Source organism: Buceros rhinoceros, unplaced genomic scaffold (genome assembly GCF_000710305.1).
Source record: "Buceros rhinoceros silvestris isolate BGI_N320 unplaced genomic scaffold, ASM71030v1 scaffold36052, whole genome shotgun sequence".
Lineage (NCBI taxonomy): Eukaryota > Metazoa > Chordata > Aves > Bucerotiformes > Bucerotidae > Buceros > Buceros rhinoceros.
Window position 1 is genome coordinate 1 of NW_010397753.1, and position 696 is coordinate 696.

A 696-nucleotide genomic window follows, 5' to 3' on the forward strand; every position below is an offset into this window, starting at 1 on the left:
CTTTGAGCCAGGATGCTTTTATTGAAAGCCCCTGCCACAGGGAGTCCCTTATCCCATCCCTTCCCCACCAAGTCCTGCGGCAAGAGCTGAGCAGCACCTGGAAGGAAGAGTCCTGAAAGTGCTTTACTAGGAGGTTTATTCCTGGAAGACGCTGGATCCTGTGATGCTTCAGGGCAGGGCTGCAGAGCCAGCACCCCAGTTCAGTGACGGTCCGCAGAGCAGAGCCCAGAGGGCGAGCAGCAGCCAGGGCCCCAGCCGCCATCCCTGCAGCAGCGACCCTCCTCACATTGGCCTGTGCCCCCACCACTGGCAAGAGGCACGCCTGGGCCTGACCCCAGCCTTAGCACAGAGCAGCCAGGGGCCCAGCGAGAGGCTGTTGCCTGCAGGGTCTGGGGGGCAAACAAGCACCGTCTAGATATCTCCACGTCACCAGCCCCTGGGTGGCTAATGGCTCAGGTGGTCTTTGCATGAGCAGGCAGACCAGGCATTTAACAGCAAGCCAGCCATCCACCGGCTCCGGGCACGGGGGACCAGTCCTTTCCAACAGGTCTGTGTCACATCAGCCAGCCTCGTGCTGGCCATTGGACCAGCTCCAGGACTAGGAGCGACAGCAGTGACTGTACAGAAAGAGACAGGAGGGGGAATTGGTGCCGTGGAAGACAGAGCTGTCCTCACAGAGACAACGAACCCTGGACG